The sequence below is a fragment of the Salvelinus namaycush genome, chromosome 3, assembly GCF_016432855.1.
Source record: "Salvelinus namaycush isolate Seneca chromosome 3, SaNama_1.0, whole genome shotgun sequence".
Classification (NCBI taxonomy): Eukaryota; Metazoa; Chordata; class Actinopteri; order Salmoniformes; family Salmonidae; genus Salvelinus; species Salvelinus namaycush.
Window position 1 is genome coordinate 59780335 of NC_052309.1, and position 24371 is coordinate 59804705.

Below are 24371 nucleotides of genomic sequence, written 5' to 3' on the forward strand. Positions count from 1 at the left end.
ACGGGGAAAAAAGAGGAGAGGGCAAAGAGTAAGTGAGAGATCAAGCGAGAGTGAGATCAATAGAGATTAAAACAAAGAGCAAGAGTGATGGAGAGGGGCAGATAGAGCTGGTTAACGAACTCTTGCCTGTACCCAACCTTCCTTTTGCCTACCCCCTTGTGTTATAATAACTATCGGAGCTCAACCATCTGCCTCCTGTGTCTGCATATGGGTCTCGCCTTGTGCCCTTTTACTCTGGCCCTCCGTTCAAAAACACACTGTTGGTGTCAGGATTTGGCCAGGATTGTTCCGGTTTTGGTCACTAGATGCCCCCATTGTGCTTTTTTGACCCTTTTGTTTTCCCTTGTTTCCTGTTATTATTTGCACCTGTGCCTCGTTTCCCTTGAATGTATTTAAACCCTTAGTTTTCCTCAGTTCTTTGCTCTGTGTTTGAATGTTAGCACCCAGCCCCAGCCATGCTGTGAACATTTGTTTCACCAGTTGGATTCTCTTGAGGTACTCTGGTTTTGTTCTCATTTATTTATTTTTTGATTATTTCTTTTGAGGTTTTTTCCCAGCTGTACTTTTCACTTTGTGGATTTACCTTGTGACTTGGAGGATATACCTTTTTTTCTTGGAATTACTTTTGACGTTGTGGATTTATATTTTCTGCCTGAAGATCTTTCTTTTTACTTTATTAAAACACCGTCTCAAGTACTGCTGTCTCTGCCTCATCTTCTGGGTTCTGCCGACTATTAGTGGCTCAGTTTGCTAAGTGACTGTTTCTCACACCGGAGACCCGAGTTCGTAACCGGGTCCTGACAGTTGGGTTACGGAGTAGACACATTGAAACCTTCCCACCAACCACAGTCAGTAACAGCAATGAGATAGGAGATACTGTTCATTATGTTGAGTTATGAATGATGTGATCATATAGAAGGGTTTATCACTGCTGGGTGCATACCCAGAAAACAGTGAACATTTCTACAATGCGTGTTTATTTTCCAATGGAGCCCTGACTAATGTTCTGTGAATGCAGGGGTTATCAGACATGTTTTGCTGGGTTTAAAGGAGGGTGGAGTTTAAGTTGAGTGTTTACCTCGCCAGACATGTCCGGAGCCAGAGAGATGAGTGGCCACAGAGAGGAGTAGATACAGAAGAACACCACCCACAGGCTGATGCTGCCCCAGATGGCAATGTGACTGAACTGGAGGAGCCAGAGAGATGAGCGGCCACAGAGAGGAGTAGATACCGAAGAACACCACCCACAGGCTGATGCTGCCCCAGATGGCAATGTGACTGAACTGGAGGAGACAGAGCATGTTACATCCTTTTGTCTACATATATAAATACAGTGTGGGAGGTGAGGGTTACAATAGTAAATACAGTGTACTTACCATCTTATTACAGATTAATTACACAATGACTAAGTTATTCTGCTAGTGGTTCTGGTGTAAGGCCTATGTCATGTGAATGGTGGCAAAGAGTTGAAGGAGGAAGAGGAACAGATGGATGGAACATATCTTTATGGACCTTTTAAGATCTGCCTTTTTTCCCAATTGTTATAGGTGTCTGTGGTATGAGAAAGACGATGGATAGACAAGATATTGTAGTAAGAGGAGAGAGCCTACCATAGCCCAAGACGAGGTCTCCAGGCCAGCTTTGAGGCACACGGTGATGACCACAAACTCAGAAACAGAAAAGCACAAAGTCAAATGCTAAACCAACATCTTCCCTGCCATTGAGAATAAGTTCAAATCAAAGTCACCAGAAGTTCGACACGGAAAGCACTGACAGATCGCATTTATATGTGTAACTGAAGGTGCATTCTTAGGCTTAGAACTAGATTATTTTTTATTTTTTATTTTTTTTACTTATACACAGTAATGACGCTTTGGTCAGCAAATAAAGAAACCAAAACAAACTGATAAATAGTGTCACAGCAAGACGCTGAGGCTAACACAAGGTTCTTAAATGGAAGTTTGGAACCACCAACACTCTTCCTAGAGCTGGCCGCCCGGCCAAACTGAGCAATCGTGGAAGAAGGGCCTTGGTCAGGGAGGTGACCAAGAACTCGATGGTCACTCTGACAGAGCTCCAGAGTTCCTCTGCGGAGATGGGAGAGACTTCCAGAAGGACAACCATCTCTTCAGCACTCAACCCATCAGGCCATTATGATAGAGCGGCCAGACGGAAGCCGAAATCCTCAGTAAAAGGAACATGACAGCTCGCTTGGAGTTTGCAAAAAGGCACCGAAAGGACTCTCAGAGCATGAGAAACAAGACTCTCTGGGCTGATGAAACCTGAATGCCAAACATCACGTCTGGAGGAAACCTGGCACCATCCATACGGTGAAGCATGGTGTTGGTAGCATCATGCTGGGGGAATGTTTTTCAGAGGGTCTGGGATACTAGTCAGGATTACGGTTGCAAAGGGTCGGAAACTTTCCGGTAAATATCCAGCATTTTCCCGCAAATATTCCATGGGAAGTTAGGCCCTGGAATTTGTGGAATATTTCTTAAATTTATCAAAAAAGTTAGCTTATAACAGCGAACCTTTTTTGTGGGATACACAAGGCAATTCTAGGTCTTGTGGGATATTTTGGTTAAACTATCCCAACTTCAATGGAATTGCAACCCTCTGCATGCACAGTGCATTCTTCCATCACATGTTCAGCTGATTCTCAAGATCTTGCACACTAATGAGACGCTACTGAGCCCACACTACTGCACTGTCTGAGCCAAGGACTATATGCCTTCTGGTAAGTTTTGATTACAATACACAATACTGGGTGGGGTGAACGTATTTTATATGACAAACATGATTCTTTGCTAACTAGTAAATAGTAGCCTACAGCAAAGTGTGTTTAAATAATGTCTAACTTGTTAACAATTTCTGCTAGTTAGTTTTTGCTACCATGTGGGTTTTAGCTTGCTTGAGCCTGCTAACTGAGTGTTAATTCACCTGTTTCCATACATGTTTCATTTTAAAACATTTATCTTACTAAGGAGTTGTTTCATCGAACTGCTTAACTATTTATCTGTACATAGAATTGTATTTGTTGTTTTTTTTACTCATTTTTTCCCGAATCTTTACAGGAAAATGTGGAGGCATTTCACTGCAGCTAATATAGAAGGAACAGCTGTGTACATTTGCAAATACTGTGCCAAATCATAGGTGAAGAATGCAACAAAAATGCAGAATCATCTGGCTAAGTGCATAAAGTTTCCTCAGCGGTCACAACAAGCAACCTCTGACAAAAGTCCCTCTACTTCTATTCGAGGTAAAAATGATGAATCAGACACCTTATCAATCACAACAGCTCATGGTCCTCCTGGAATCAGAAGTTTTTTGACTCAATGGAGGAACGTAGTCAGAGAAATGCTGATGAATGTCTTGCTCGAACTGTGTATGCAACTGGTTCACCTCTGATGCTCACAGGCAATGTGTATTGGAAGAGATTTCTGAATGTTCTTCACCCATCATTCACCCCTCCAACCAGACATGATTTATCTACTCATTTGCTGGATGCAGAGTTCAACAGAGTTCAAGTGAAGGTCAAGCAAATCATAGCGAAAGCAGACTGTATTGCGATCATCTCGGATGGGTGGTCAAATGTTTGTGTGCAAGGAATAATTAACTACATCATCTCCACCCCTCAACCAGCATTCTACAAGAGCACAGACACAAGGGACAACAGACACACCGGTCTCTACATTGCAGATGAGCTGAAGGCAGTCATCAATGACCTTGGACCACAGAAGGTATTTGCACTGATGACAGACAATGCTGCGAACATGAAGGCTGCTTGGTCTAAAGTGGAGGAGTCCTACCTTCACATCACACCCATTGGCTGTGCTGCTCATGCATTGAATCTGCTCCTCAAGGACATCATGGCACTGAAAACAATGGATACACTCTACAAGAGAGCCAAAGAAATGGTTAGGTATGTGAAGGGTCATCAAGTTATAACAGCAATCTACCTCACCAAGCAAAGTGCGAAGAATAAAAGCACCACATTGAAGCCGCCCAGCAACACCCGTTGGGGTGGTGTTGTCATCATGTTTGACAGTCTCCTGGAGGGGAAGGAGTCTCTCCAAGAAATGGCCATATCACAGTCTGCCGATATGAACAGCCCTATCAAGAGGATCCTCCTGGATGATGTATTTTGGGAGAGAGTGGTAAGCAGCCTGAAACTCCTGAAACCTATAGCAGTAGCCATTGCACGGATTGAGGGAGACAATGCCATCCTGTCTGATGTTCAGACTCTGCTTGCAGATGTAAGAGAAGAAATCAGTACTGGCCTGCCCACTTCACTGTTGCTCCAAGTAGAGGAAACTGCAGTTCTGAAATACATCAGAAAGTGTGAAGACTTCTGTCTGAAGCCCATATACGCCACAGCGTACATGTTGGACCCCCAAGTATGCTGGCAAGAGCATCCTGTCTGGTGCAGAGATCAACAAGTCATCACTATCGTGTCTAGCCACCTTGGCCTGGATGAGGGCAAGGTTCTTGGCAGTCTGGCAAAGTACACTTCCAAGCAAGGGCTTTGGGATGGAGATGCAATATGGCAGTCGTGCCAACATATCTCATCAGCCACCTGGTGGGAGGGACTTTGTGGATCTGAGGCTCTTTCCCCTCTTGCCTCCATCATCCTCTAAATCCCACCAGCATCAGCCGCCTCAGAGGGCAACTGGTCCTTGTTTGGGAACACATACACCAAAGCACGCAACAAGCTGACCAATACAAGGATTGAAAGATTGGTGGTCAATCGGGCAAATTTGAGGTTTTTTGAGCCTGACAACGAGCCATCCTCAATAAGGTTGGAAAGTGACAGTCAAGATGAGGCCTCAGAGTCTGATGTTCAAAGGTGGACATTGAGGAGGTCCAGGGAGAAGACATGGAAGCCTGAGAGGAAGACAACCAAAGCTTTAGTTTCCAGACTATCATTTTACAGATGTATGTTGAAAACGTTATTGGGATATGCGATGGATCATTGGGGATCATTCAATATTCCCTTTCTTTTGATGTTCAGTGAAATCATCCCATGTGAAGAGTCAACTCATTTAATTAAAGCTCAAATCGTAACTAAATCGTTTTTTTTTTTTCTATTGGAAGGATTTAATCATTTGCAGTTATGTCTACTTATGATAAGGTAAAAGGTTTATGTTTCTGTTTCCATATGATATGGCAAATATATCCAATGCAAAAAACATCTACATTTAAAGGGTATTAATATTAATATGCATATGTTTCCGTTAATTCCCATATATTCCCGTTAATTCCCATGGAAAGTTTTCACCTCTGAATATTCCCCAAAATGTGCAACCCTAGTCAGGATCAAGGGACAGATGAACAGAGCAAAGTACAAAGTCCTTGGTGAAAACCTGCTCCAGAGCGCTAAGGACCTCACACTGGGGTGAAGGTTCACCTTCCAACAAGACAACGACCCTAAGCACACAGCCAAGACAACGCAGGCGTGGCTTTGGGAGAAGTCTCTGAATATCCTTGAGTGGCCCAGCCATGCTTTGTCATTATGGGGTATTGTGTGTATATTGATGAGGGGGAAAAGTTGTTTTAATCAATTTTAAAATAAGGCTGTATCGTAATAAAATGTGGAAAAAGTCAAAGGGTCTGAATACTTTCTGAATGCACTGTTTAAAGGGGAAAATTGCCATTTCAGATGCATACTTACTGTATAAACCATATTGCCAAAGAGGAGATAGTCCGGGGTCTTTCCGTTTCCAAAGACTGTATCTGTGAAAAGGATCAACATGAAAACCTTTTAGATGTGTGGTTATGTCCCTCTTCACGACTCCTCCCAATTCGGACCAGGGCCGTGTTATTAAGAAACAGAGTTCAATTAGACCAGGGGGAATTATGTGAAATCTCTGCTATGGAGTAAACAACCCAAATAACAAACCAGGGCATTGAATGTGTCTGCATCCCAATGGCACCCAATTCCCTATACATTGCACTACTTTTGACCAGAGCCCTATGGGCCCTGGTCAAAAGCAGTGTACTATAAACAGAAAAGAGCGCAGACTGTGAGTACAGTACTCTGTACATTATGTGCAGGCGAGCGTAATGCCCCATTAGAGCACGCAGTGGGATGTAACACTGGACACTGGAGTAAAACGGCACTGTTGAGTTGCCGTCCTGTGTGTGTGTGTGTGTGTGTGTGTGTGTGTGTGTGTGTGTGTGTGTGTGTGTGTGTGTGTGTGTGTGTGTGTGTGTGTGTGTGTGTGTGTGTGTGTCAAAGCATGTCCATTGCATATGGTTGATGGAGCAACCTGATGGAGCAATCAGGAAGCAGTCTGGACTATGGTTGACATGACCCAATTTTCCTGGTTATTATTGAAAACAAAAACAAGAAGACCCCAGTAATCTTTGAGAAATAGAATTACTCTAATAATCTTTGAGAAATAGAATTAGTCTAATAATCTTTGACAAATTGAGTATTCAAATAAAAGCAAACTGCTACTCAAATACCAGTAAAGGAAAGGGTCAACTTTTGAACATTTTCAAAAAATGTGGCTCCTTGATTGTACTGGAAGTATTTACTTTAACACTCGCTAATTTCTGAGTGTCTGCCAAGTGAATAAAATGTACATGTAAATAAAACATATCCTCCAAATTCAACACATGGGCGTGCTTGGGGAGAGTGTTAGAGCGGGAGAGAGAGAGAGCGAGAGAGAGAGAGAGAGAGAGAGGGAGAGAACAAGAACGAGAGAGGGAGAGAGAGAGAGTCTGGCTCCCCTTTGCTTCCTGCTAGTCACATGCCTATGTGTGTGCTGAGGCCTTGCTGACAACCTGTCAGTCAGACTGAAGGGGCTTCTCTCTGGGCTTTGTTTGGAGAGCAGGCCCAAGCCTGTGTGGTCCTCTGGGTCCAGCAGCCAAGACTACATAGACTCAGAGATCCCCATTCTCTCCGTGTGAGCTGAACAGTGTAACTTAAAAGTGTCTGTGTGTATGTTCAAGTGTGTGTGTGTGTGTGTGTGTGTGTGTGTGTGTGTGTGTGTGTGTGTGTGTGTGTGTGTGTGTGTGTGTGTGTGTGTGTGTGTGTGTGTGTGTGTGTGTGTGTGTGTGTGCGTCCGTGCGCCTACGTGTGTACGTCCGTGCGCCTACGTGTGCACGCACTTTTATGTTCAAGCATGCCAATGTTTATAATTCATGAGGCTAGTGGGTGAAAAGAACAGTAATCGAGACAAGGTATGTGTGTTAACTGGATCCCACTCCACCCAGAGCCTGTAGAGACATCCTGCCTCAGTCCCAAATAGCACCCTATTCCCAATATAGAACACTACCTCGTCAAAAGCAGTACACCATATACCAGGGGTCATTAACTATACTGAACAAAAATATAAACGCAACATGTAAATTGTTGGTCCCATGTTTCACGAGCTGAAATAAAAGATCCCAGAAATGTTCCATATGCACAAATGTCCAACAGAGCTGTTGCCAGATAATTTTACCTTCATTTCTCTACCAATGTCGTTTAAATAATTTGGCAGTACATCCAATCGGCCTCACAACCGCAGACCACGTGTAACCACGCCAGCCCAGGACCTCCACATCCGGCTTCTTCACCTGCAGGATTGTCTGAGGAGGGGGAGGTGGGGTGCTGAGGAGTATTTCTGTGTATAATAAAACCCTTTTGTGGCGAAAAACTAATTCTGATTGGCTTGGCCAGGCTCCAAAGTAGGTGGGCCTATGCTCTCCCAGCCCACCCATGGCTGTACCCCTGCCCAGTCATATGAAATCCATTGATTAGGGCCTAATGAATTTATTTAAATTGACTGATTTCCTTCTATGAACTGTAACTCAGTAAAATCATTGAAATTGTTGTGTTTATATTTTTGTTTAGTTAGATTCAGCTGTGAGACAATTATTTTCTTCAGAGGATGGTTAGGGGCCAGAACATAATTACAAATAATTTTTAGACTGCAGATTGACCGCACTAATCCCAAACAGATGTAATATTTGACTAAAACACAATCATTTCAAACCTTGCTTGTATATGATCACTTACAGTAGTATATCTCTCTATTATGCGTGGGAATACTTTGGAACAGATTTCCCAAAAATCACTTCGAGCTGATTTGCAAAAAATAAAATCAAAAAATAATTTGGTCCACGGGCTGCCAGTTGGGGAACCCTGCCATATACTGTAGCAAATAGAGTGCCATTTGGGAAACACCCTTAAAAGACAGATGAGTCTCTGGCAGGTGCTTACCATGCTGGAAGGCTAGGAGGGGGACCCAGAAAAGGATGACAGAGTGGAAGAGGCCGTTCAGACAATGGGCCCAGAAGACCTGCAAGGAGGGGGGGAATGGAGGAGGGAGGGGGTTGGGTGGGTTGGTTGGTTCCAGGGTGAAAGAAGGAGAGAAAAAGCATGAGAAACCCGGTTGCTGACTGAACTTGCCTAGCGACCCCTGACCTGGGCTCTTTGTCCTGGCTCAGCACTCGGCTAAGTGGCGGTTTTGTAGGGCCTCCTGTTTGAATGGCCACCCCGCTGACAGACACTTTGTATATCCTCCTGTGTGTTGGTGTAGTACTGGAGGAGAGAGGGTGCAGGGATGTGTGTAGGTTTGGTGTGTGTGTGTGTGTGTGTGTGTGTGTGTGTGTGTGTGTGTGTGTGTGTGTGTGTGTGTGTGTGTGTGTGTGTGTGTGTGTGTGTGTGTGTGTGTGTGTGTGTGTGTGTGTGTGTGTGTGTGTGTGTGTGTGTGTGCATGAAAGTCGGGTGGGCTATGTCAGTGTGATGGTTTGTGGTGGGGGGTAGTTTTCCTTTCCCCCTCCTTTCCTGTAGACTTCCTCATCAATTTCAAAAGTCTTTCATATGTGAATTTAAGATGGCACAAAAATAAATTAAGAGCAGAAAGCAGAAATCAATCTAAAAAGACAGAGAAGTTTGAAGTGGATGAACTTGTTTTTACGGTAATTCATAAGAAGCTGGGAAAGTAAGAAAACAGTAGTGTGTGTGTGTATATGCGTTGTGCGTTTCCACACAGGCGACTCTACAGTATGTGTGCGCGTTGTTGTTGTGTGTGTGGACCTTGGATGAGACGTTTAAATCAATAGTCCTTTTTCCAAAAACACTGATTCAAATGTACATTATGCACAGATGTCACCAAACACAACACTAAAGGATGATGTAGCATGAAATGGCCGTGTAATCAACCGTTCCAAAAAAGTCTGTATTCATGCCCCCTTGTTCCCCTACCCTGCTCCATTCACTGCTCTGTTATTCTGAAAAGTTTTAAATAGATTTTTATAAAACAGCAAGGAGCCACATTCTGAGTTGGGGGAAAAAATCACTTTACTCTCTCAAGATGTTCACTTTTTAATACATGTTTGGCAGGATACAATACCAATTGAATGTCACACTTCCGTAAAAAGCACTCTTGTCAACTTCATAAAATTGGTCTATGAAGACACAATTTCTAATTTAAGACAAATTATAAAACCGACCGGCTTATTGAAGTTAATGCGTTTTTGCCAAGGCAGCAGCTACTCTTCCTGGAGTCCAGCAAAATTAGCAATTATACATTTTAAAAACATTACAATACCTTCATAACAGATTTCACAACATATTAAGTGTGTGCCCTCAGGCCTCTACTCTACTACCACATATCTATAACACAAAATCCATGTGTACATGTGTGTATAGTGCATATGTTATTGTGTGTTTGCATGCATATGTCTATGTTGTGTTGCTTCACAGTCCCTGCTGTTCCTTAAGGTGTATTTTTATCTGTTTTTTAAATCAAATTTTAATGCTGGCATGAGTTACTTGATGTGGAATAGAGTTCCATGTAGTCATGGCACTATGTAGTACTGTGTGCCTCCCATAGTCTGTTCTGGACTTGGGGACTGTGAAGAGACCTCTGATGGCATGTCTTGTGGGATATGCATGGGTGTCGGAGCTGTGTGCCATAGTTCAAACAGACATCTCGGAGCATTCAACATGTCAATACCTCTCATAAATACAAGTGGTGATGAAGTGATTCTCTCCTCCACTTTGAGCCAGGAGAGATTGACAATGTTAGCTCTCTGTGTACATCCAAGGCCAGCCGTGCTGCCCTGTTCTGAGCCAATTACAATTTTCATAGTCCCTCTTTGTGGCACCTGACCACAAGACTGAACAGTAGTCCAGGTGCGACAAAACTAGGGCCTGTAGGACCTGCTTTGTTTATAGTGCTGTTAGGAAGGCAGAGTAACACTTTATTATAGACCGAGTTCTCCCCATCCTAGCTAAAGTTGTATCAATATGTCTTGACCATGACAGTTTAAAATCCAGGGTTACTTCAAGCAGTTTAGTCTCCTCAACTTGCTCAATTTCCACATTATTCATTACAATATTTAGTTGAGGTTTAGGGTTTAGTGAATGATTTGTCCCAAATACAATGCTTTTAGTTTTTGAAATATTTAGGACTAACTTATTCCTTGCAACCCATTCTCAAACTAACTGCAACTCTTTAAGTGTTGCTGTCATTTCAGTTGCTGTGGTAGCTGACGTGTATAGTGTTGAGTCATCTGCATACATAGACACACTGGTTTTACTCAAAGCCAGTGGCATGTCGTTAGTAAAGATTGAAAAATGTTAGGGGCCTAGACAGCTGCCCTGGGGAATTCCTGATTCTACCTGGATTTTGTTGGCGGCTTCCATTAATAAAGAACACCCTCTGTGTTCTGTTAGACAGGTAGCTCTTTAACCACAATATAGCAGGGGGTGTAAAGCCATAACACATACGTTTTTCCAGCAACAGACTATGATCAATAATGTCAAAAGCCGCACTGAAGTCTAACAAAACAGCCCCCATCAACTTCTCTCAGCCAATCATCAGAATTTGTGTAAGTGGTGTGCTTGTTGAATGTCCTTCCCTAGAAGCGTGTTGAAAGTCTGTTATCAATTTGTTTACTGTAAAATAGCATTGTATCTGGTCAAACACATTTTTTTCCAAAGGTTTACTAAGCGTTGGTAACAGGCTGATTGGTCGGTTATTTGAGACAGTTAACTTTTGTCAATAGGGGGGCGCCATTTCGACTTTGTAATAATTACGTTCCCAAATTAAACTGCCTCGTACTCAATTCTTGCTCGTACAATATGCATATTATTATTACTATTGGATAGAAAACACTCTAGTTTCTAAAACCGTTTGAATTATTTCTCTGAGTGAAACAGAACTCATTCTGCAGCACATTTCCTGTCAGGAAGTGAGATTTCTGAAATCGAGGTCCCTGTTCTGAGGTCAGTTTATAAGACCCCATGTAAGCTACGGGGCTACATGCACTGCATACGCCTTCCTCTAGATGTCAGTAAGTGGTGAGAATTTGAATGGAGTGGATTGCACCATCTGGGGCCCTATATAAGACCGTGGAACGGAAGTACCGTTCTTTTCAACGGGGCGCCTGGCGCAAGAGGGACATCACAATGGCGTCCTGCAAAGCTTTCGTTTTAGCAGCTCTATATCTCCGGTCATGTTTTTATTCGTTATAGTTGTTAAAGACATCATAAGGTAGTTAATTTAAACCGACTTATAGCAGTTTATATCAGTTTATTGCGATTTTCTGGGATTTCTTTGTGACGCGCTTTCACGAGTTGGACACCTCTCCAGTGGGTGGCTATCGTTAGCTGCTATTTTGACAGGAGAAGAGGACATCTTTCAACCAAAAGACGATTGTTCTGGAGAAAGGACACCTTGCCCAAGATTCTGATGGAAGCTCAGCAAATAGTAAGCAGTCTTTATGCTGTTAATTCGTATTTATGTTGACAAATGTCAAATAATAATTCCGCCATGAATTTCGGTGCTGTCTCGCTTTAGCGCACGCTGTATTGCTCAGTAACGTTAATTTTAAAAATATAACACAGCGATTGCATTAAGAACTCATTTATCTTTCATTTGCTGTCCAATCTGTATTTTTTAGTCAAGTTTATGAATAGTTTTCGATTAGATTAGGTGCCTCTCCAAGATGGCGCCGGACAGATTGCTTGAAGTTTTGGCCACTAATCACATTGTATAACCACGATTTGTGCCGCTAAATATGCACATTTTCGAACAAACTCTATATGCATTGTGTAATATGATGTTATAGGACTGTCATCTGAAGAATTCTGAGAAGGTTAGTGAAAAAATTTATATATTTTGGTGGTTTATACGTTATCGCTATTTTTGTCTTGAATCAATGCTGTTGTGATGTTTGCTATTGTGGTAATCTAATATAATGCTATATTGTGTTTTCGCTGTAAAACACTTAGAAAATCTGAAATATTGGCTGGATTCACAAGATCTGTGTCTTTCATTTGCTGTACGCTGTGTATTTTTAAGAAATGTTCTATGATGAGTAATTAGGTAATACACGATGGTCTCGTGTATTTATTCTAGTTGCTTTGGTGAGAGTTGTGATGATGGCTGCAATGGTAAACTATGATTTATACCTGAAATATGCACATTTTTCTAACAAAACATATGCTATACAATAAATATGTTATCAGACTGTCATCTGATGAAGTTGTTTCTTGGTTAGTGGCTATTTATATCTTTATTTGGTCGAATTTGTGATAGCTACTGATGCAGTAAAAAAATGGTGGAGTAAGAAAAGTGGTGTCTTTTGCTAACGTGGTTAGCTAATAGATTTACATATTGTGTCTTCCCTGTAAAACATTTTAAAAATCAGAAATGATGGCTGGATTCACAAGATGTGTATCTTTCATCTGGTGTCTTGGACTTGTGATTTAATGATATTTAGATGCTAGTATTTACTTGTGACGCTATGCTAGGCTATGCTAGTCAGCTTTTTTACTGACGGGGGTGCTCCCGGATCCAGGTTTGGGAGGAACTAGAAGTTAAGGGGGATTTCCAATTCTTAGGTAGTGTCACGCCTTGACCTTAGAGATCCTTTTTAATTCTCTATTTGGTTAGGTCAGGGTGTGACTAGGGTGGGCAATCTATGTGTTATATTTCTTTGTTGGCCGAGTATGGTTCCCAATCAGAGGCAGCTGTCTATCATTGTCTCTGATTGGGGATCATACTTAGGCAGCCTTTTTTCCACCTTAGTTTGTGGGATCTTGTTTTTGTATAGTTGCTGTGTTAGCGCTACAAAACTTTACGTGTCGTTTATCTTTCTTGTTTTTTTAGTGTTCATTTATTAAATAAAAATGTACGCCTACCACGCTGCATCTTGGTCCGATCCTTCCATCAACGAACGTAACAGGTAGTGGAATAACTTTTGCTTCCCTCCAGGTCTGAGGGCACACACTTTCTAGTAGGCTTAAATTGAAGATATGTCAAATAGGAGTGGCAATATTGTCCGCTTGTTGATAGACAACAATAATTCTGTCACCTCTTCCACGTTTACTTTACGGAATTTCCGTAAACTTTCATAATTTGGTCAAATATACTTGGATGTGTAGTTTGTTGCTGTTATGTCATGCCTAAATGTGCTAATCTTGCCAATGAAAGAAATCATTAAAGTAATTGGCAATATCAGTGGGTTTTGTGATGAATGAGCCATCTGAGTCAATGAATGATGGAGCCGAGTTTGCCTTTTTGACCCAAATTTCCTTTAAGGTGTTCCAAAGCTTTTTATTATCATTCTGTATATCATTTATCTTTGTTTCATAGTGTAATTTCTTATTTTTATTTAGTTTAGTCACATGATTTCTCAATTTGCAGTACATTTGCCAATCGGTTCTGCAGCCAGACCTCTCTTTTGCCTCATCCCTCTCAACCATACAATTTTTAAATTCCTCATTAATCCACGGGGATTTAACAGGTTTTACGGTCATTTTCCTAATAGGTGCATGCTTATTAGTAACTGGGATAAGACATTTCAGAAATGTGTCAAGTGCAACGTCATTACACACCACGGACCAACAAATATTCTTCACATCAACAACATAGGAATCACTACAAAACGTATTGTATGACCTCTTATACACAATATTATGCCCTTTGGAACTTTGATATGGCTAGTATATTGTGATCACTACATCCGATGGATGTACCCCTCCTCGCCCCCCCCATCTCTGTGGTTCAATGTGTTATAGATTATCTCCAATGTTACAATTACACGTTTAAACCCAATTAGCCTCAACTGGCAAGTAGCCTACAACTTTCCCCTCTGTCCCTGCCTCCACCACCCCTACCCCACCCCACCTCACCCTCCTCAACACAACACAGTGTGGAACAATAAACCCACCTCACATCACCCTCCTCACTCTGCCCCAACACAACCCAGTGTGGAACAACAACCCCACCTCACATCACCCTCCTCACTCTGCCCCAACACAACCCAGTGTGGAACAACAACCCCACCTCACATCACCCTCCTCACTCTGCCCCAACACAATCCAGTGTGGAACAACAACCCCACCTCATATCACCCTCCTCACTCTGCCCCAACACAACCCATTGTGGAACAACAACCCCACCTCACATCACCCTCCTCACTCTGCCCCAACACAACCCAGTGTGGAACAACAACCCCACCTCACATCACCCTCCTCACTCTGCCCCAACACAACCCAGTGTGGAACAACAACCCCACCTCACATCACCCTCCTCACTCTGCCCCAACACAACCCAGTGTGGAACAACAACCCCACCTCACATCACCCTCCTCACTCTGCCCCAACACAATCCAGTGTGGAACAACAACCCCACCTCACATCACCCTCCTCACTCTGCCCCAACACAACCCAGTGTGGAACAACAACCCCACCTCACATCACCCTCCTCACTCTGCCCCAACACAACCCAGACCTCACATCACCCTCCTCACTCTGCCCCAACAAAACCCAGTATGGAACAACAACCCCACCTCACATCACCCTCCTCACTCTGCCCCAACACAACCCAGTGTGGAACAATAAGCCTTTATAAATGCCCAGCACCCTAATGAATGCTAATTAAATCAATAAATGTTCATAATCATTTGTCATAGTGAAGCCTCACTCCCCTCCCCCCACCGCTGTATCCCGGCAGATTGCTAAGAACTCTGGCATGAATGCCGGCCTGTCCATGTTCGTGCCCTGGCTAAAAGATTCGGGCCCATTGTGCTGCACCTAATTGCTTAAAAAAGCATGAAAGGATGCCGTTTATATCGGGCCAAATATTTCCTGTCCTTCCTCTTTAATGCTGTTGCGCAAAGCGAGGGAGGAGAGGAGGGAGTGGGGGAGGAGTAAATGGAGGGAAATGGTGAGGCGGTGTAATTACTGGGGGCCACATCGGGGGACTGAGGTTTATTTGAGTGACTTAAGTGTCAGGAAAATGCAATTAAAAATGAAAGGACACAGTGGTGCAGGCGGCAACGCCTGAAATATTTCACACCCTTCCCTGGCCCTCTCTCTCTCACCTCCTAATTCGCTCAGACAGTATCTGTTGTGTACAAAAGAGACAGGCGTGCAGAAAGAAAGGGGTTTCGGGCAAATTCCTGCTGGATTTTCGCACCTTTCCTCGGGCCATGAGGCATGGAAATTTTTCAGAGGGAAAGAGTGGACAGGTCTGTGAAAACACCACGGTGACCTGGACAAGTCGTTATTACAGGGCTTTAGCAAGGGGTCAATCGAAAATGGAGGAAAACCAATTTGAATCAACAAGTCTGTTTTTTTGACAGTCTTGATTTGCAGGGCGACTTGAAACCACAAAACTGAGACTGCGGCCTGCCTTGCACAATGTCACCCTGCTATTCCCTGGAGGGTCATATAACACTTGGCCATATGGAGCCCTTCTCTCACCCAAACAGAAATAAAAGCTGTGAGGGGGACATGCCGGCTGAGGTCCATGGGTCAACTCTAACTGTGAGGTGACTGACCCCATGCAGACTAACTCTCTGGGGAGAGACCAGTAGACTGGGGTTATCTTATTTACAGTACTTAGGCTAAGCCAGCCCGACCAGGCAGAAGGCCTCCAGTTCAAACAGCCCATTGCTTAAAAAACAATCATAATTTCCCACAGTTTATGCCATCACATCCTCACAGCAGAGCACACTCTCTCCCTTTAACCTTCCGCCTCCTCCGCCCCTCTCTCTGGCCCGCTATCTCCCCACTCCCCCTGTCGCCCCTGACCTCCATGGCCACTCAGGCTTTATTTTTTTTTCTGTCTCCATGCGGCACTAACCGGGTCTCCACGCCTGTAAAGTAAGGGGGCTCGGTGTGCCGTGGATGGGGGGGGGTTAAAGGCCGTAGAATGGGGGCAGGCATGGAGAAGGGGAGACATCTTTGTTAACAGACAGCAGGGGAAAGCTAACAGACAGCCCCCCCCAATAGACAGAGAGACAGGCAGGCAGACACCCTCTGACCACTGCACCTGGTAAGACTGGTGATCATTATGTGGAGAGACCCCACGCGTAAGACACAGACCAATTGGGACAGACGAGCAGATTCACTCTCTTTCATTAGACTGACCTAAAATCAGTTTGGAGCATTTCGTCTCCATTGTGTGTAAAGGATGTCAATTTGGAGACAGAACAGAGGTTTGAAGGGAAAAAAACGCCTGGTTGATTGCAGTCTTATATCTCCCTTGTTGTTTGTTGATGCTAAGTAAACCTTAGTAAACCTATTTAAGCTTAGAAAATACTTAAGAATTTACTACACTATGAATGGAAATGTGGCCCAGACAAACAACATGAGGGGTAAAAGTGGAATGACAGAAAATGAAGGAATCGTTGAGACAATGTTCCTCTAACGTTCAGACACAAGACCTACATTGGTGTTGAAGCCCATGGCATTCTGGGAGGTTTTGTAGAGTCCCGGGTACTTCAACATGTTCTCTTTCCTGCATGAGCGTTCAAATATTCCCAGAGTGGGAGGAGGCAGAGCGGTGAAAATCTAAACACACAAACACACATGTCAAATTAAACTACACTGCTTTGCATTGTTCAACATTTCCCATCACAAAACCCAGAAGTGAGGATAAAGGTAGTAAACTCAAAAGACCAGTAGACTCAACTAACGGCCTGTTAGCAAAGACGCTATCAGATACAACTTCGGATGGGAAAACAGTCTTATCGTTCCTAAGTGAGTAACCTAATGAAAGCCAGGCTTTTCCTAATCACAAGGACCTTCACAAGACATAATTGATTCCATTACTGCATTAGTGAAAACACGGACACTAATGATGGCCTATTCAGCTAAGTATTTGCCCCCTTTCTGATTTTCAAAATGTTTGAATATTTTGGACACTGAATTTGATCAGATCTTAAACCAAAACATAATATTAGATAAACACAAATAACACAATATATTGATACTTTTTTAATGTGAGAAAGTTATGCGACACCCAATGCCCCTGTGTGAAAAAGTTATTGTCCCCTTACACTCAACAACTGGTTGTGCCGCCTTTATCTGCAATTACTGCATCCAAACGCTTCCTGTAGTTGTTGATCAGTCTCACATCGCTGTGGAGGAATTTTGGCCCACTCTTTCATGTAGAACGGCTTGAACTCAGCAACATTTGTGGGTTTTCGAGCATGAACTGCTCGTTTCAGGTCCTGCCACAACATCTCAATTCGGGATTAGATCTGGACTTTGACTAGGCCATTCCAGAACTTTAAATGTGTTGCTTTCCAGCCATTCTGATGTAGACTTTATTGTGTGTTTAGGATCATTGTCCTGCTGCATGACACAGCTGCGCTTCAGCTCCAGCTCACGGATGGATGACCTGACATTCTCCTTTAGAATTCTCTGATACAGAGCACAACCAGTTAAAGGTGGCACAACCAGTTATTGAGTGTAAGGGGGAATTACTTTTCCACAGAGGGGCATTGGGTGTTGCATAACTTTGTTAATTAAATAAATGAAATAAGTATCAACATTTTGTGTTATTTGTTTACTCAGGTTCCCTTTATCTAATATTAGGTTATGGTTGAAGATTTGATAACGTTCTGTCAGAAATATGAAGAAAAAAAAAGAGAATCAGAGAGGGGCAAATACTTTTTCACAGCACAGTATACAGTGCATTTGGAAAGTATTCAAACCCCTTGACTTTTTCCACATTTTGTTACGTTACAGCCTTATTCTAAAATGGATTACATATTTTTTTCCTTCATCAATCTACACACTATTCCCCATAATAACAAAGCAAAAACAGGTTTTTAGAAATAAAAAAAACATAAGTAGTCAGACCCTTTGCTATCAGACTCAAATTTGAGCTCAGGTGCTTCCTGTTTCCATTGATAATCCTTGAGATGTTTCAACAATTTGATTGTACATGATTTGGAAAGGCACACACATGTCTATATAAGGTCCCACAGTTGACAGTGCATGTCAGAGCAAAAACCAAGCCATGAGGTCAAAGGAATTGTCCAAAGAGCTCAGAGACAGGATTGTGTCAAGGCACAGATCTGGGGAAGGGGTACCCAAAAATGTCTGCAGCATTGAAGGTCCCCAAGAACACAGTGGCCTCCATCATTCTTAAATGGAAGAAGTTTGGAACTACCAAGACTCTTCCTAGAGCTGGCCGCCCGGTCAAACTGAGCAATCGGGGGAAAAGGGCCCTTGGTCAGACCAAGAACCCGATGGACACTCTGACAGAGCTCCAGAGTACCTCTGTGGAGATGGGAGAACCTTCCAGAAGGACAACTATTTCTGCAGCGCTTCACCAATCAGCCCTTTATAGTAGGGTGGCCAGACGGAAGCCACTCCTCAGTAAAATACACATGACAGCCCGCTTGAAGTTCGCCAAAAGAAACCTAAAGAACTCTCAGACCATGAGAAACAAGATTCTCCGGTCTGATGAAACCAAGATTGAACTATTTGGCCTGAACGCCAAGCGTCACATCTGGAGGAAACCTCCCTACGGTGAAGCATGGTGGTGGCAGCATCAAGCTGTGGGGATGTTTTTCAGCGGCAGGGACTGGGAGACTTGTCAGGATCAAGGGAAAGATGAATGGAGCAAAGTACAGAGAGACCCTTGATGAAAACCTGTTCCAGGAACTCAGACTGGGGCAAAGGTTCACCTTCCAACAGGACAACGACCCTAAGCACACAGCCAAGACAATGCAGGAGTGGCTTCGGGACAAGTCTGTGAATGTCCTTGAGTGGCCCAGCCGGAGCCCGGACTTGAATCTGATCCAACGTCTCTGGAGAGACCTGAAAATTGTTGTGCAGCGATGCTACCCATACAACCTGACAGAGCTTGAGAGGATTTGCAGAGAAGAATGGGAGAAACTCCCTAAATACAGGTGTGCCAAGCTTGAAGCGTCATACCCAAGAAAACTCAAGGCTGTAATCACCGTCAAAGGTACTTCAACAAAGTACTGAGTAAAGGGTTTTTAAAAACCTGTTTTTGCTTTGTCATTATGGGGTATTGTGTGAAGAACAATTTAAATTATTTTAGAATAAGGCTGTGATGTAACAAAATGTGGGAAAAGTCTGGAAAGAAACAGTTTGCTTACTATGGGCCAAACAATACCAAGAAAAGGATCAACAATAAGATACAATTAATCCGGTCCATTAGCAAATGATTTATACACTAGATGTTAAAGCCACCACGCCTCCATCTTGGCACTTCCTCACCATTGGAAAAAATATTTTGGAAGCTATAGAAATGAATGTTTTAATGTCTACATGTTTATTCTATTACAGACACCTTAATATATACTTTGAAATAATATTATGTGATCTAAACATATATTAAAAATATATATATAAAAACATTTTCCATACATTACTTTTTTTTTTTCGATGACTAATGTTACTGTCCCCACCACAACAACAAAAATACTTAAATATATGTAATTGAAATACTGTAGAATTCCATTCATTCCTATGGAGGTGTACAATAAGTGGCTTCAAAGCCTCTCATATACATCATTGTCCATTAGACAGTTCATGGCCAGTTCATCCCACATTTCTGAACATTGTAAACTGTTTTTTGTTTTGTAAACAGTGAACACAGCCTATTGAAAACAAAAAACTTTCCTTTGCTTATCTTTTGCCATTGATTGCCATATGCTGAAGTTATGACTTGCCCTGATTCTATTGAGTGGAGGCTGTTGAGCGTGTAGCACTTTTGGAGATTTATTTTGATTCGACACACTCCATTCATATGCAAAAGCCATCTCAGACAAACATCTGCGACGCCCTTGACTAGTTAGCAGGTATTTTCGCGGAGCTAGTGCAATTTCTATGTGCTGTTGTAACGTTTCACTCTGCAGCAGCTGCTGAGAGAGAGAAAGAGAGAGAGAGAGAGAGAGAGAGAGAGAGAGAGAGAGAGAGGAATGAGAGAACAGAGTGGGGACTCTGCGGGTCAGTGGTGTGAGTTCCCCACTGGCCCATCTGCAGGCTCCAGACTGCAGGCTGGAGCTGGTGGGATGCAGGAGGACATGCTCCACTGCATCGTTTCTCATTCAGGGTGCCGAGCATCCCACTGACTCCGACAGACTACCACAGAGCCGGTGGAATTTCCCTGCATTTTAGGTAACGTGAAAGAATAGCCCACCACTGTTGTCGCTTTAAAAAAACAGCCAGAGCGGTGACTATGTTCTAATTTCTTGGTCGGCGATGAAATCACTGCCATTAGCGTTCCGTCAACGGTGTGCGGGCCACGTCTCTCCTCTCACTTCCCTCACTCGCTTTTGTTTATGGACTTGGGTATATCCTTAACAGAGGGTGTAAAGCTACACGTCACCTCGTTGAAACCCGAAACAATGTATTATTCACATTTTCTGTTGCAGTGTTAAAATACACATTCTTTCCGCCCGCTCACTCATTTCATTTGACAGACAGGAAACATAGATTCGTTAGATCCAAAACCGGACCCTGTGGGACATCCGTTGCCCAGAGCTGGTTGTGTGCTGCTCTATTCAACCTGTTCCTTTATCATTCACAAATGACCACCTTCGCTAACTACACTCTTTGGGGGGCTGTTGTTCTTTCCACAGTCAGTACATAGTTCGGGGCACGAGGGGAATATGGACTTAACAGCAGGTCATAAATTTATGGGAAATGTCTCAGGATATGATGATATGGTCCTGCAGTAAGGGGAACACGTCTGGGGTGCCACAGCAAATGGGTTTTCTTGCCAGAGAGCAACAGGGGAGGGGAATTATAAAACAGGCTCTTTCACAGTAATGGAGAGAGGAGAGTAAATCGGATAAACACTCACCACATTGTACAGGCCGATGCACCAGCGTTCAAACAGAACCTGACCAGAGAATCCATTGACAAAGGCAAACCAGATCTGAAGGAGACAAAAGAGCAGAGCAAAGAAGGCATTTGGTCTCATCCCCTTCCCGTTTTGATGCATGTTTTCCATCACTTGACATTAAGCAATATGCCCTTTACTGCACTCGTAGAAAAAAGGGATAGCGTTCTACCAAGAACCGCTTTGATCTGAATACAAGGGTTCTTTGTAAGGCAAAGGGTTCTACCTAGAACCTTTAACATCCTAAAAAAACATTTTTGGAAGAAAGGGTTCTTTGATGATTCTTTGGAAGGCAAGAAGGGTTCTATCTTCATAGAGCCATATTTCCCAGCATGCTCTACTGCAGGGTGATATTCAGAATTGTTTGTTTTAATGTCTGTTTTTGCATGTACATTTATTGGTTGATTAATGATATGCTACACTAAGATAAATAACAAACTAATCCATTCTGTGGATTCATTGGACCCGATACTGGGATGGTTGTTCCAGTTGACCTGATGTGGCCTGTAAACCAGGAGTTATCTAACACCACTGTGTTAGTGTATAACTAGGCCCTCAAAGAAAGACCTTATGGTATATGTAATTATTGTCATAAATAACGTAATTTTAAATGCTAATAAGGTTGGTGGAACCATTGATAGATCGTTCTAGGAGAAACCCTCCAAAGATGAAATGGTTCTCGGTAGAACACTTCATAGAGGGTTCTAGCAAGAACCTTGAGATTATAAAATGGTTCTTAGTAGAACCCTTTATAGAGGGTTCTAGGCAGAACCATACACAGGGGGTTCAATGAAGAACCCACCAAAAAGGGTTGCCCTAAGGGGACAAAACAAAGAACCCTATATGCTTCTATTTAGCGTATTTTTTTCTAAGAGGGTTGGGATGTAACGATTCACCATGTTCAAATGTTCAAATGTTTAAGATACGAGTGCAGACGGGTGCATTGGTCTACGAGACCCCAAACTGGTCCAAATGTAGCATGCATTGGCCAAGAAATCGAGTCAAATGTTCCGAATCGCTGGTTCACAGATTTTTTTGCTCAAATTACTTTCTACCTTCCGAAAATACCTCTCACCCTTTGTGACAACTGCGTCCTCTCCTTCAGTGTCGAACTAAGCATGTAATTGTTGTGTTGACAGTCATTGATCCTACAACAGTGGAGGCTCCACAGAGGAGGAAGGGACCATCCTCCTCAGTGAGTTTCATAAAAATAGTGAAACATAAAAAAAGTTATCTTTTTTAGATAAAACTATACTAAATATATTCACGTCACCAAATAATTGATTCAAACATACAGTTTTGCAATGAATGTCTACAGTAGCCCCAACATCATTCTGTAGGGTAGCACAATGGTGTAGCAGGAGGACAGCTAGTTTCCGTCCTCCTCTGGGTAAATTGACTTCAATTTAAAACTAGGAGGCTCGTGGTTCTCACCCCCTTCCATAGACTTACACAGTAATCATGACAACTTCCAGAGAATGTCCTCCAACCTATCAGAGCTCTTGCAGCATTAACTGACATGTTGTCCATCCAATCAAAGGATCAGATAATTAATCTAGCACTGAAAGCATAAGCTGCAGTGTTAAACAAATCAAAATATATTTTATATTTGAGATTCTTCAAAGCAGCCACTCTTTGCTTTGATGACAGCTTTGCACACTCTTGGCATTTTCTTAACCAGCTTCATGAGGTAGTCACCTGGAATCAATGAGGTAGTCACCTGCTACGCCACAGGAATGTTTTGCTAGCACAGACTGGAATATGTTCCGGGATTCATCCAATGGCATTGAGGAGTATACCACCTCAATTACCAGCTTCATCAATAAGTCCATCGACGACGTTGTCCCCACAGTGACCGTACGTACATATACTAACCAGAAGCCATGGATGACAGGCAACATCCGCACCGAGCTAAAGGCTAGAGCTGCCGCTTTCAAGGAGCGGGACACTAATCCGGACGCTTATAAGAAATACCGTTATGCCCTCAGACAAACCATCAAACAGGCAAAGCATCAATAGAGGACTAAGATTGAATCCTACTACACCGGCACTGATGCTCGTCGGATGTGGTAGGGCTTGAAAACTATTAAGGACTACAAAGGGAAACCCAGCTGCAAGCTGCCAGTGACGCGAGCCTACCAGACGAGCTAAATGCCTTTTATGCTCACTTCAAGGCAAGCAACACTGAAGCATGCATGAGAGCATCAGCTGTTCTGGACGACTGCATGATCACGGTCTTCGTAGCCGATGTAAGCAAGACCTTTAAACAGGTCAACATTCACAAAGCCGCGGGGCCAGACGGATTACCATGACGTGTACTCAAAGCGAGCACGGACCAACTGGCAAGTGTCTTCACTGACATTTTCAACCTTTCCCTGACCAAGTCTGTAATTCCTGCATGTTTCAAACATACCACAATAGTCCCTGTGGCCAAGAAAGCGAAGGTAACCTGCCTAAATGATTACCGGACCGTAGCACTCACATCGGTAGTCAAGAAGTGCTTTGAAAGGCTGGTCATGGCTCACAACACCATTACGTCAGAAACCCTAGACCCACTCCAATTCCCAATACCGCCCCAACAGATAAACAAATGACAGACTCTCAATCGCACTCCACACTGCCCTTTTCCACCTGGACAAAAGGAACACCTATGTGAGAATGCTGCTCATTGACTACAGTTCAGCATTCAACACCATAGCGCCCACAAAGCTCATCACTAAGCTAAGGACTATGGGACTAAACACCTCCCTCTGCAACTGGATCAAGGACTTCCTGACGGGCTGCCCACAGGTGGTAGGGGTAGGCAACAATGTATCTGCCACGCTGATCCTCAACACTGGGGCCCCTCAGGGGTGTGTGCTTAGTCCTCTCCTGTACTCCCTGTTCACCCACGACTGCGTGGCCAAGCACGACTCCAACACCATCATTAAGTTTGTTGACGACACAACAGTAGTAGGCCTGATCGTAGACAATGATGAGACAGCCTATAGGGAGGAGGTCAGAGACCTGCCAGTGTGGTGCCAGGACAACAACCTCTACCTCAATGTGAGCAAGACAAAGGAGCTGATCGTGCACTATAGGAAAAGAAGGGCCGAACAGGCCCTCAATAACATCGACGGGGCTGAAATGGAGCGGGTCGAGAGTTAAGTTCCTTGGTGTCCACATCAACGAACTATCATGGTCCAAACACACGAAGATAGTTGTGAAGAGAGCGCGACAATGCCTTTTCCCCCTAGGAGACTG

The 24371-nt window shown here is 43.3% G+C and overlaps 1 pseudogene; it reads right to left on the minus strand.

Moving 5' to 3' along the window:
- LOC120043954 overlaps positions 1-24371 on the minus strand; it is a 129421-nt pseudogene that overhangs the window by 21530 nt on the left and 83520 nt on the right.